Genomic DNA, 14,246 nt, shown 5'->3' with positions numbered 1-14,246 from the left:
ACACCTCACCCATTCAACACATGTTTATTTTCTTATTGGATATGTGGAATCTCTTAATAATAAATTTATAATTCATAGAATAATATGGTTAGAAATAAGTATTGAGGCACCATGGAAACTGGGTGTCACATCATACAAATTCCCTTGTGGCATCCATAACCCCTTACACCCCCCCATCAAAAAAAAAGAAAAAAAGAAGTGAGGACTTCCACACCATTATCACTTGTACTTTGTTGGATAATAAATTTGAGAGGTCATTCACTATTTTTCAAATCAACCCCCTAAAATACTAGTAAGTACCAACAAAGAAAATCATAAGAAAGATGATATAAAGAAAGATAAATATTTTTTTTACTACCTAATGTGACACATAATATTAAAAGGTGAAATTTTTAAAATAAAATAAATGGATAAGAGATAATAGCATTTTAGTATATGAGGGATATTTAAAGACAAACAAATATATAATAGTCAAACTAAAATAATGGTATGAGTTCTTAAGAAGGGTAGAAGATGAACGTGTCGAAAGATAAATATACATTTAAGTTATAATATTGGTAGTTTTATGCTAGCTATGATCTAGGGAATAGAGATTTTATAATTATGTTCTTATTATTTGTACTCAATTATTTCCTAACAAAGACATGTTAATTAAGGGGAAAAATCATCAAATTTAGTATTCATATGATCATAATATAATTTCACTTTCTAAATTTGATACTTTAGAAGTTGAAAGGAAAAAATGAGATACATGATTTAAAGTTGAAGAACTTGAAATACATAGAATAAGGATGTTAAAGGAAGTTAAAACATTTTTTAAAGCAATGTTCAATTGAGGAATTGATAAATATAGAGGTAAATTACCTCTCAAGTGTTTTATTTGTGAAAAAATAGGATGATTTCTATTGATTAAAAACATATGGGAAATTACAATAAATTAGATGATGATACCAAATTAAACAAAGGTTCAAGGTAATTTTGGGAAAATAATGAATTTCCAATGAAACGGTAAAAACAATGTTTTCTCCATAGTGGAATACTCCTCTATAGATAAGGGTACCAATAGAATAATTTAGGAATATTTTATAAAACTATTTCATAAAAAAATGATATTAACGAATACAAAGTTATATTCAAGGATAAAACTTTTGCAAGTTCACAAATTATAAATTATATATGTTATCATCATATGATACTTGATAATTTATTAATTTTGAAGAATTTTATGAAAGGATTAATATAATTTTAGGAGAACTATGTCCAGAAATCAAAGCTTTTCTAATTATTTCTATTGATGGTAAGAATATAAGTAATGAAATTCATTATGTTGAACGTTTACAACATGATTGTTTGAGTGTAAGTAAAAAGTGCAAGAAAGAGTGTGCATTTATGTTGAAAAATGATGTATGTAATTTTAAAAATGAAGACTTGGAAAAAGGTTATTAAGGAGATGAAGCTGATAAAATTCAAGAATATCCATTTTTTAATTCAAAGCAATGGGAGTTAGGGAGATGAAGTTGATAAAATTGAAATTAAAGTCAAACATGATGAAAGGGATTCAACATTACTAAAAAAATTGAGGAAAGAAAGAATGAATCAAAAAATGATGGGATAAAAGAAATTGGTAAACAAGTAGAAGTAGGATTTTTTTATTTTTTTTTATTTTTATTTTTTATTTTTTTTTTTTTTTACATTAATAGTAGTAAAAAATGGGTGACTAGCCTAGTAGAAACAATCATATTGAAGGAAACCTTATTAGCTAACACATAGTTCACTAACATGAATCACAAACAACACATTAGCTACACCTTAATATAAAAAACAAGCACTTACATGAATCAACCAAACTAATATCAAAATTATTATAGGTAATAGAATCGTACCAATTACTAGCAAAAAATATAAATAAGATAGCAATATTGATGTCCACATAAAAAGTGTTCATATGACTCTCATTTAATTATCATAAAAAGCATACTACAAAGTAGAAAAAGAAAATTAACAAAGAATGAGGGAAATACATCATTCTTTCTTCTCTTTGGTGGGTTGGTTTTCCTAGCATCACATCCTTCCAATCATCTAATAGGAGCCTATAGAGTCTCTATGTTCTCCCATCATCTTCCTCTACCTTATCTCTCATGTTCTCTTATTGAAGAAAATGGAGAGTGGTTTCTACATAATGTCTAACCTTTATAGAAAAATATTCCATTATGCTAAACCTTATGTTCAAATCAATGAATAGGTTCTTCTATTTTTCTAGCTCAATACAAAAATCCTTCAATTCAACTTCAACCTGTTGAAAGTAGTTTTGTCTGAATTGGAGGGGTATCAAGGGTTCCTAAATAAGGGGATGCATGAGATGAGTAAAAGAGGTGGAGATTAAAGATGGGGATTCTCTAGGGAAGGGGAAATGGATGGTCCTTCATAGACTTCCTAAGAGGGGAAATGGATGGTCCTTCATAGACTTCCTAAGAGGGAAATTAATAGTCAGTTATCATTTGTGCCTAGATTTTCATCCTTGATTTTGAGATCCACTTGGCCTATACTAAAGGTAGACAAATCACTAATGTTTTTTTCTAGGGAGTCTTCTTTAGTATCCTGGGATGTATCTTCATATTCCTCAATGTATAAGTTCCTCTTGGATTTTTCTCAAAAGATAACAATATATTTGAGGAAATAATGCATTAGTTATTTGCTTTTATCAAATTTATTACGTACTATGTTTTATTCTAGTGTGCATTAAATAAATGGCATTTCTATTGGTTCACAAACATAGACGTATGTAGGTCTATTGGACATGAGTTTTATTATTATAAAATATTATTTAATGAGTTAAATAATAGAGAAATTGTTTTCTCATAGTTAATAGACTAGTACAAGTATGATTTTGTGTTGTATGTTGATAAGAATTTTTACTACAGAGAAGTTGTAGCACATATATTTTCTTGGTAAAATATATTTTTATATGTGAAAATCAATAAAATTGTATGCTAATATTCAATATAAGATAGAATTTTTAGCTTGGATAGTGGTGTTGATACTAATGTTACAAGAATTGAAGTTGTGGTGGAGCTATGTATTTCCACCTTTTATAAGGGAAGGTTAGAGGTAAGGAAAATAGAATTACAAATATGTGAAAAGATGATTCATTCTTTGAAAATAAAATAAATTCAAAAGACCATGTTTGGAGAGCTAATATTCTCTAATGACTGTCCAAATTGACAATGGAGAGGAAGAAGATAAAAATGTTGGTAAATAGAAAGAAATCTATAGGAGTTGGTCTACAAGATTTGAATTATTATATCCTAGATCTTATTAGATAGATCTGATATATTAGTTAAAAATGACCACATGTAGTGTAATTCTATACAATCGAAGACTAGTGAAATATGTTTCATGAAGATTCAATGTACAATCATGTTAATTTATTTCCCCTCCTAGCCAAGTATATGAGAGTGGCATGTTTTTCCAAGAGGATATTCTAGGTTTTAATTATTATGGACAAGTGATATGGGTTATTTTAGGGAGAAAAGTGGTAAGTATATTTTCACACATTTTCCTTGATGGAAAATGGATAAAATGAGAAGAAAAATATTTATTTTACTACTTCTATATATAGGATTGAAATGTGCACATGGATTCATCATTTATTTCCATTACAGGAGCTAATTATTAATGATATCTTTATGAAAAATATTGCTTTTATTTTACATCAATGAAAAAGGTGAAACTTGTTTACATATATTCTTCCTTTGGTTTATAGTTGTCATTAATGTCAAACATTATGGTTCAGAAACATTTGATGAAGGCATTCATGCATATATCTATTGGTATGAATAAGTGAAAAATACTTAATTACATAAGATTGGGGGATGAACCTAATTTTAGTGAAGAATAGTAGAAGGGAACTATATATATTCTAGAGATCTAAGAATCACGTTAATTAGTACTAAACTATTATATTAATACATGTACAAGTCAATAGTTCAATTCCAAATTATTACGATTTCAGAAAAAAATTATTTATTCATGTATTCTACAATGATTCCTCTATAGAAACAAAGGTGGAATATTGGAAAATGTGATTTTTATTATATCTAGGTCTTCATATTGGGTATGATATTTCTAGGTCATTTAGAAATTATTCAAGGAGATTGAAAAAATTATTATATTAAGTGATGCAATTATGATCAATTTATTTTCTATTCTAAAACTATTTCATGGTGGTTTTTATGTACATCATGTACTTGTCTAGACTTGTAAAGAGATGTTAATTCTAAAAGGACAAGGATATATAATAAAAAAATTTGTACCCAAGATTCATTTTTCTAGGGACAAGCTACATACAACTCTCCATAATAGATAAAGTGAAATTCTACTAATAATGTACATTTCCTAGAGTAAATTTTCAAGATTAGAAATACACTATCTATACCTGTATTTATATACAATAGTTACAATTTAGAGAAAACTCATTAATTGAACTCTTCTCTTCCAACACTCTACTCATAGATCTTTAGTTTCTCCCTAGCAACACTTTTTTTTTTCAAGAATAAGAAATGTACTAATATATGACTCATGTCAATGGATTTACAAAATGTTAAGCAATTCCAAAATAAAATAAAATAAAACATATAATTTTTTTGAGTAAAAAATCAAATTAGAATAAGAGCCACGCCTAGAGAAACAAAAGCATAATATAGGTTATGCACATAATGTGAACCCATTTGGCTAATACAAAGAAATTAAATGTACTATGTACACAAGAATTGTGAACTATGGTATATTCCAAGAGCCAGATGGATCATGACCACCTTATACAACTCCAAATACCTCATCCATGATAAATGTAACAAAACCCATGGTTAAATTAAATACGTTCTAAGAACCCAAAATACCATATCACTTTCTAGTTGTATTCAAATCTCCATAAACCACATGGTGAAATCAAAACTTTATCTCAAAATAAATCATAGATAATGTTCTCTTATATATTTAATTCTGTATTCTTAGTGAGATTTTTTTTAGAAATTTGGAAAAATAAGATCCTAGCATCCTTTCGAACACATCATTTATAGATAAAATTATACCACTATGATAAATTTCTCACTATGGTTATTCTTAGTGTGGGGATTTTCACATATAAAAATTTTGTTTTTGAGTTCATCATTTTCATAATGGTTTGCGGGATGAATATTAAAAATAGTATATTATAGAGTAAAATAGTTTCCACTTCAATAATTTCCTAGTTTCTAAATAGGTGAGCATGAAGTGTGTAAGAGAAGTCTTGGATTACCCAAATAAATTGTCTAGTTTCTCGATATGAATATTTCATGTTGGATACATTTTAAAGAACTTTTCATATGAATTTACACAATTCCACTTGATTTCTTGGAGATATATTTTCTTTTAATTAAAACAATACTACTAAAGTTTCATGGGAAGATCAAGTTTAGTTTTCAAGATATTGTACATTTTCTATTAGATAGATGGTAAAAAACATTGACTTGGTTTTTAGGGCTTTAGAGGGTTTGAAATGGTGTTAAACTCTTTCTAGAATGTTGGTTTTATGCCCTAGTTGTATAGAACTAGATAGGTTTCTAAAAAATTGTTTTAATATACAATTTGGTACATGGTTCACAAAATGTGGCCTGTAAAAGTTAAATAACTTTAGGAGAAATAAAATATCTTCAAATACTTTAATGAATATTGAAATCCATTTGGAGATATATTTCAGAATAGTCCTATGTATGTGAATATAATATAAAGGTGGATGTCCTCCAAAAGGGTGGTTACAACTTCTAAAACCTTCTATGTCACTTTCTTTTACTAATTTTAAAAGGAAAAATAGTGTTTTGTAGATTAATAATAATTGTACATATAGTGACAGTATTGTGCATGATATTGTAATGAAAAATGCCCATATGCTCATCACTTGGTTTTTTCTAATATTGTAACATAATTTCATTGAAGATAATATAAAGAAAGTATTTGTGTTTCTTGAAATTGTTTAATTTTTATTAATTAGTATTTAGTTTTCTATTGTTTTGTGTGTCTTTGATTAGTAAGGTACATATACTTCAAGATCCCCTTAGAATTATCATGTCAACATTTAACAAAACATCACATATAATAATCATTATAGGTTACATTGTATCTAATAAAATAAAATTAGTGATAAAGTACAATGACTATACAACCATTTGTAAGACTCATATGTCATGTAATGACTATCAAATCATTAAGACCTAGTATGTTGCAAATGTGGATAATGAATGTTGTACTCTTGATTACATTATGTGATCGAAAAGACTTATTGTTATTTGAAAGGAAAGAAAAATAATTTTATGTTGTGCTTTCTTAAAATGGCTTCATCTATATGTTGATTAAAATGAGGTAACCCATATCCAGGTCTTTGTTGACTACAAAAATTTGAAAGTCCTAGTAAGCCATCATGTCATAGAATACAATGTTGTATGACTAACCTTAAACATCACACACAAAGTAAGAACTTAATGTTGAAAAGAAAAGTCAACTTTGACTATTTAATACTTTTAGTTTAAGAATCCAACCTTTGTATTTGATGTTTAAACCATTGGATGGTGTATCATCTATCTTTCTTCAACCAATATACCACACTAAATAGGTGACTATAAGAGAGAATGTACACATTTGAATAGAAAGATATAAAACTTGAATAGAATTTTCCAAGACATGTTTACTAGTAATGATTTGACTATTTTATCATCTCCAATGTCGGGATTTGGTAGCTTAAGTATCCAAAAGAAGACTTCTTGTCAAATATTATCATGAAAATACTTACAGATTTGGCAACCTATGCTGGTACAAACAATTTTAATTTTCTCAAATAGGAATAGCGAATATGTTTTCTATTTTCAATTTGGTTTTTTTTTATTAAGTAAAAGTAGGTTTTAAAGGACCTGAAACCTTTACAATAGTAGAGTTCTAGAAACAAACAAAAGAAAAGAACTACAAAGAAAAGAAACCAAGACCAAACATGAAATAGACCTCAGACAACAAAAAGAGATCATAGAGGATAGTACTAGAAAAATAAAAAAAAGTCCAGCAAAGGAAAATCAACTGACTAACTAACAAGTATTAATCAGATTCACAGCTTGGTCCACCAGAGAATGCACCTAGTCCACCAGAGAATGCATGGTTTCAGCAACAGCTTTGGCCTCATCTTTCCTACTAGTTTCCTCAATTTTCTTCGAATGGGCCCTAGTACGCCTACTTGGTCCTTGAGAATCAGCCCCCAAGGGAGAATCCTAGTCTTTACCTACCTCATTCTTCTTCAAGAAAGTAGAAGCATAGTCCACCATCTACTTAAGCTATTTGTCCATATTGCCTAGTCTAGATTTAAGTTTTGACAGCTTTCCCTGGATACTGCTAATATCTTTGTCCATAACCCTCTATTTAGCTTCCATCACAGGAATCTTATGCATCTTTTTAAAAACATTTTAAGCATTTCCTATGACCTTCGAGAGCTTGTCAATATGTTGTCCTAAGGTTCTTTCCCCTCTGGCCATTTTGGAAAATTGTTCCATTTCCTTATTTAGCAGAAACATTTTATGCTTTAAGATGCTAATGTCCTTCTTAATTGAGCCCGGGTTGCCAAACATACCTTTAGAAAACCCTAAACCACTATCATCCTTATCCGATTTAGATCCCTGCTCATCATAATCAACATCAGAATCATGTTTAATTTAGTTTGTTAATTGAAATAGGGAATAGGAAATACATATTCTCATTTTGCCTGTAAAATGACCTTATACCCATTCCAAAAAAAAACTGTTATTGAAATAGTCATTCCTATTCCCAATATACATTCATTTCTCCATTCCCATGCCTGCAACCAGACCCTTAAATATTTCAATACTTCTCCTTCCAATTTAATTTGTAATCCATCTACTAAATGCAAGATGCTGTAGATTTGAATCTCGCATAACAAACAACATGCAATTTACAATACGTTTGAACAGTTATTGCATACAACCTTAGCAGTACTGCAATTACGAAAAATATTAGGCTCCTTACCACTGTTTCGTCTCTGTCACCATATCTTCAATCATGTGAACGTCACATGCCACCCTTCCATCAATCATGTGAACGTCACATGCCACCTTTCCATCAATCATGTGAACGTCACATGGCACCCTTCCATTACGTTGCTTTCTTATGTACCTTAGCCGAATATACAATCCATGAAATATCAAAACATTTACTTATATCTCAAATCGTATTCAATGACATTGAGTTGTATACCTTGCAGCTCTTGTGCAACAAAAATACTTTGGATTATTTGTATTTATTGTGCTGGTACATGGTAATGGTGAGAAAGTAGTTTAAAATTTAAAGTTAAAAGTATTGATAGAAAGGCACCATTTATTCCAAAAAAAAATCTCAATAAGTAAGAGCAACTATTGTATAAAGATTTAAAAAATTCCTGTCAAAATGCTGTATAAAAATATCTGAACTTAGCTTATTAGATAACTCGATAGGATTACAGAATGGTCAATCTTGTTTCATTATCCTGATATGCATGCCTCTAAGTCTTGAATTTGATAGCAAATGTAAATACAATGGTGGAAAGCCTCGGTACAATATAAAAAGAACACGCAGCTATATATTTATATAAGAATTGCACAATTAAACTGCATAATTATAACTGACTAACAACGTAACTGAAAAGAACAGTGTATAAAATTAACATTGCTCTAGTACTCTGTAAAAGTGAGCAATAGCGACAGGTTATAACACAATAGCTACACAAATTGTATGCCTTCTCTATGCGTAGTCTCTATTTCTATTCTTTATCTTTACGCCATAGTATTTGATGAAACGTCACCTTAATATGATTGAAAACAGCAACCTCGTCACAGGCTATAAACCACTCAAGACTATAGAGTAACATTTTCAATAATACTTCCATCGCTCACTCTTTATCACATGCACATGAGAATATTATTGCTATGATACGAAATGTAGAGCAGAACACTTAATGTTTTATTATAACCAAATGATATGCCCTGCATTGGCAATACAAAGCAATTTGGATAGTTTATACAAAATATAGATTAAAAAATGTAATAACTAAGTAATAATGTAACATTCTAAAACAATTCTTATCTAAAATATTTTCATCTTAAAATTTTTATTTTTCATTCTGGATTGTGTGACCTTTCTCAAGTCAAATAAGCTAATCAAACATTAAATAAGTACAAAATGTTATACTCCAAAGGATAATTTGAGACGAACACTTAAGCAAAGGGTGTTCTTGTTATCAAATGGTTTATAATATAATCATTTATCATATTATTTTTTTAATGTTCCAGTAAGTGTTTTTATTTATCCATTTTTAATTAGAATTGTTATTCATTTGTGTCAAATTCACTTTGTAGATTTAATAAATTATGAGTTCTCCATCCAATAGTTTTCTTCTCTGTTTGGAAAAAATTACCTTTAAGAAATAATTTTTTAAACAGCTTAAATCAAAAATTATTAGTTATTTAATAATATCGTAAAGGTTCATGGATTCAAATGTTTTCTTGCTAATTAAGAAAGGATTGTTGTGCTTGTTTCTAGAAGGGATTACTTAATAAACTTTGTGAATAATAAAAGGATTAATTATACTAGCAAGGTTTCATGATATTATTTTCATACATTAGGAGTCTATTCAAATAAGTTTTGTCATTCATAATAAAAAGAAAGTCTCATATTATAGCTAAGATGTTTCTTCAACATGCACATGTTTGGTCATTTATTGTCATGATGAGATGAGTGTTTTGAATTAGAATATAGGGAAGGGCCATGAACCCATAATGGAACAATAAATAACCAACTAGCAATGCCCTAGGCCATTTCAACTAAGCAACATACTAGGATAACACTAACTATTGTTGCCATATGTCAATCCTTCAAACAAATTAATAAAAAAAACTCATGTTCTAATTGCAACTACTATCCAAACCATAAACTACCAAGTTCAAGAGATGATTTCTAAAGAAGTCAATGAGGAATGAGCAACTCAACCAAAATAGTAGACTATGGGATTGTCAAAACACATGATACACAATGTACCAATGTTAAACAACATATGTAAAGTATAACTAGAAATAACCAAGTATATGAAGATAAAACCAAAAGTCTAGAATACAACACATTAAGATGGGATATAGGTGTTAAGCCTTCTTTATAGATTCTGTTAGAAGTTGTAATCTTTCCTTGGTGTGTTTATAAACCAAGGTTATAACTCCTTTCGTTATTGTTGTAATATATTAGGATATAAGCCAAGGTATCCTAATATATTTCTTTTTTGTCCTTTTTCCACTACATCTTATTTTGTCATCTAGTGGAATATGTGAGGACAAATATTTATTGTAATTCCTAATTTAGATTATTCCTCCTTAAGAGGAATCTCACACTTGGCCTCACACACTTATGAATGGTGGCATTCATAGACATGGGAGTTACATTCTAACTCCTCTCTCTCATCTCTATTTAAGAGATGACCCTCTTCTCTCATTTAACAATGAGGTTTCTTCCTCTTCTCAAATATTGTATGAGCCATTGCTCTCTTGCTCTCTCTTTTTCTTCTTTGGATTTTGATGCCTCATTCAGAATGTCACAAGGGGTTTTCTTTGCTTTCCCCTTTCCAAATATCTTGTCTCATGGTGTTGGAGCTTGAAGCTTTCTCTCTCCTATCTTATGGTAATATATTTTCATGCATTAACTCTCTTAGATTCTTTCCTGGTTTTGCTTATTTACATATTTCTTTTTCCATTTCTAACATGGTATCAGAGCAGTTTAATCTTTGTTTTGAGTGTTTGCATGAAGGTACGATTCGAAGGAGACTCTTGAGAGAGATTTCATTAATTTTTTCTTTAATCTTCTTAAGATGGAAGAAATTAATTTTTTTTTGAGTTTGGATGGTTTACCGCCAAACCCGATTAACTTCTGTTTGCTCTAATTTGTGCAGGTTACTTCTTATTTTCTATTAGTTTTCATCTAACTCCTTTGGAAGGCTTGCCGCCAAAGCGTTCACAATTTGTTTTCTAAAATTTCTTTTTGCTTAAGATATGGCTCTCTAACTATATTTTGTGCTTCTATGGTTTTTTGTTTTTTCTTTCCATGAACTACTCAACTAGATGCTGGTTTTATCTATTTGGAGGAAGCACTAAGCTCGCTTGTGCATTATATTCTAATCTTCATCTCTTCTTGGAATTTAGAATATATCTCTTTTAAAATTTAAAAATTTATTTGAACCATCCGCAAGAAATTTATACAGAAAGATTGCAAAGGGGACAATTTTTGAACTTCTTAGTTTTGGTGAGGCAGTGGCAATCAGTCGGAGGACACCCGAGAAGCTCTTCAAGATTTTGGATATGTACGAGACATTGAGGGATCTTATACCTAAAATAACCTGTGTATTTTATGGTGAAATTGGTTCAGCAGTGAGGTCAGAAGCTTTTGTAGTTTGGATGCTATTGGGGGAAGCTGCCCGAGGAACATTTGTAGAGCTTGAGACTGCCATCCGAGGGGGAAGTAGCCAAGAGCCTTGTACCTGGAGGAGCCATTCATCCCCTTACCCGGATTAGCAGATAGTCCTCTGGACAGCTCTGATGAATTTTCTTCTGAAAGGGACATAACCAACAGGGAAAACTGTCTCTGTTATCCATCCAGACAATTGCAATCATGGATCTCTTAGAAAACAATTTGGATGCAAAGTCAAGGCTTTACAAGGATCTAGCCCTAAGCTATGTTTTTCTCATGAACAATGGACATTATATTGTGCAAAAAGTAAAAACACTCATAAATCCACAGTTTATTGGGTGATAATTGGGTCCGTAAGCATTCCTCTAGTGTCCGTCAGTATCATAAAAGCTACCAAAGAGTTGCTTGGGGAAAGATTCTTTCTTGTTTGAAAGATGAAGGCATTCACATCAATGGGAACTTTTCCAGTGGTTTCTCCAAACCTGTGCTGAAAGACAGATTCAAGAACTTTAATGCTTTATTTGAAGAAATTCATAAGACACAGTCAATGTGGATTATTGGAGATGAACAACTTCTAACAACAATGAGTGTTCTGGAATACAAGATAATCATGTGCATTAGAGAACCCGGCATCCCTAGCTTGATGCACTAATATTCCTATTTTTTGAAAACCTTGCAATTTTTGACAAGGTCCACAGTTGCAGCTTAAGCCAAAAGAAGAATCTACATTCGCCAAGTTCACAAAACCTGAAAAATAAGAATCCATAATAACTTCAGATTGAGTTTCTACTTTCACTGAATCTATATTCACAGCAGGTACTGAGTCTAAAAGGGGGCCATTGCCTTTACATTACCTATGTTTTCCTTGTCGTTGAGAACTTATGGCAGGTGTTTTTTTTTAGCTAGCTATGATTTTATTTGGTTTCATCAGTCTATTCCTGAAATCTATTATTTTTAGTAACGTTTTCTTGTCTTTTCATGCAAGATTCTTTTTCTTTTTTGAGCTCTTGATAGAGGCATCATCTTATTACTTTGAGGTTATATTTTTGAACCAAGGTAAATATTGTGACTTTTTATAAATTGTGACTTTCCAAAATATTAAGTATGGAAAGGTGATTATTTTCTTTAACCAATCTATTTTCGTATATTTATTTGAGTATATATGGGGGCCCACATATATGCCCAGATAAATATATAAATTATGACTATAATATTTTAGAAATTAATATATACGTTTGCAAAATGAATTAAATACTCATGTTTACACTCAATGGAGTTTTATACCTGATATCTATATTTAGTTGATCTTCCTTAAATCATTTTACTTAATTGGATTATGAGTAATCTTACACTATTGCCTTCATTATTTAATGATTTGATTTTATTGATCTATCTGCACATGGTTGCAGTTTTATGCTTTTATAGCATCGTTCTATGCCCATGTTGGCACTTTATGGTTTTATACCATTAATATACATGATTTATATGATATTTTTTTTGAGTTGCATAGGGAGCTTAATATTTTTTCAAGGTTAACTATGTAGGTCCCCTCAGTATAACTGATACATAGTTTCCTTATCTGGCCCATGGAGTATCCCTCCATCCTATATTGGTATGCACTCATTTTATATGGAGTTTCCCTCCATTTGATTCTATCTGTTCCATTTTGATAGGATAATATTTTTATGGAGTTTCCCTCCATGTTGTTCCATTTTTTGTTCCTCCATGAAGAGGATGTTATTATTGGAGTTTTCCCCTCCAAATTCAGATGATTTGATCCAATTTGAAGGCAATATGTTGTTATATCCTCATAATCCATTCTTTTTCTTATCCTAACAAATCATGATAATTCTACTTTGATCAGCATGTCTCTCCTTTATGTTATTTTCATATATTAATTTGATAATGATCTGCATACATTATTGCTTAGATCATGAGTCATGCATGTTATGGAGGGACGCCCCCATTAACTTGTAGTTGGATGATTCATTAAGTGGACTGTCTATATCCACATGATTGATGCAATGTTGATGCACGTATCATTAGTTGGCCTTGTCTGTGGTCATTTGTGCATTAGTATAATATAATTTTCATGAGAGCATTGATCAAGCTTTTTACTCAATTTGTCCTTGTTGATAATTTTTTGAGCATATACTTTATCTTGATATCAGGTTATCTCCATTGTTTTGTGGTAACATGTTTTACTCATTGTTTCTCTATGAGAGCCTTATTATCCTTATTCAAAAGGATTTCGAATTTGCATATATGATGGCATTCTACTTGTGGATATTTGTCTTGTTGTTCTTTTTTTTCAGGTGATCCATCAAGGAACCTTCTTGATTTTTCACATATGAAGATGTGTCCATGTTTCCTCATTCAAAGGATTCATGTGCTTCTCTTGGATCTACAAATGTTCCATATGGCTTGAAGACAGTCAAATTACTTCATCTTGAAGATTAAGTTGCAGATTTTTGTAAAATTATGGGTTTAATACCCTTTGATGTAATTACCCCAAGTAAAGATTAAAGGGGGGTGTTAGAAGTTGTAATCTTTCCTTGGTGTGTTTATAAACCAAGCTTAGAACTCCTTTCGTTATTGTTGTAATATATTAGGACATAAGCCAAGGTATCCTAATATATTTCCTTTTTGTCCTTTTTCCACTACATCTTATTTTGTCATCTAGTGGAATATGTGAGGACAAATATTTATTGTAATTCCTAATTTAGATTATT

At 30.3% G+C, this 14,246-nt stretch overlaps 1 pseudogene; it reads left to right on the top strand.

Annotated features, from left to right (window-relative positions):
- The first annotated feature begins 8,475 nt into the window (after positions 1-8,475).
- Positions 8,476-12,166, top strand: LOC149557776 (exocyst complex component EXO70B1 pseudogene; annotated as a pseudogene).
- The last annotated feature ends 2,080 nt before the right edge of the window (positions 12,167-14,246 follow it).

This window comes from Cupressus sempervirens, chromosome 5 (genome assembly GCF_028749045.1).
Source record: "Cupressus sempervirens isolate cs-2001-9-10 chromosome 5, ASM2874904v1, whole genome shotgun sequence".
NCBI classification, from domain to species: Eukaryota; Viridiplantae; Streptophyta; class Pinopsida; order Cupressales; family Cupressaceae; genus Cupressus; species Cupressus sempervirens.
The sequence above is the reverse complement of the archived record's forward strand: the minus strand, read 5'-3'. Positions and strand labels throughout refer to the sequence as shown.